The sequence below is a fragment of the Octopus bimaculoides genome, chromosome 25 (genome assembly GCF_001194135.2).
Source record: "Octopus bimaculoides isolate UCB-OBI-ISO-001 chromosome 25, ASM119413v2, whole genome shotgun sequence".
In the NCBI taxonomy this organism is placed as follows: Eukaryota; Metazoa; Mollusca; class Cephalopoda; order Octopoda; family Octopodidae; genus Octopus; species Octopus bimaculoides.
Genome location: NC_069005.1, coordinates 11,990,634 through 11,991,327, shown reverse-complemented (window position 1 = coordinate 11,991,327; position 694 = coordinate 11,990,634).

Genomic DNA, 694 nt, shown 5'->3' with positions numbered 1-694 from the left:
ATTATTATTATTATTATTATTATTATTATTATTATTATTATTATTATTATTATTATTATTATTATTATTACTATCATTATTATTGTTATCATCATCATCATTATTATTATCATTATTGAATGAGAGAGCAGCGCATACCATCAAATTGACACTGGGGCAAACTATACACAGCCCAATATACCCATTATGACTATCCGTCTGATAAGAATACACTAGCACATGCATTAAAACCATATGTGCGTGACATGGTGATATTATACGAAGATAAACATCACCTTGCAGTTAGAGGTCCCAGAATAAGGTTAGTTTTAGGATGTTGAACATAACACCCAGAGAAGAATTATTCAAACCCCAAAGAACTCCTCTCAATGCACGGCTATGATGCTTCCCTATTGCTTCTGTTCATGATCAGAGATGCACATATTGTCAGCCACTAAGGGATATGCTCAACTGGTTAAGGTCAAACAACTGACAAGCAAATCTGTGGTACTGAGCAGAATATTTGCTGTAGCCCCATCTCTTATGCCAAGACAAAACAATGTACACGATAACACTTCCAATCAGTTAAGATAAGAAGCCAAGGGAGCTACTGTCTGATATAGATATAGATATAGATATACATAACTGGATATATATTTATATAAATATATATATATAGAAACACATTGAATAACACGAATCATCTGAAAATTTA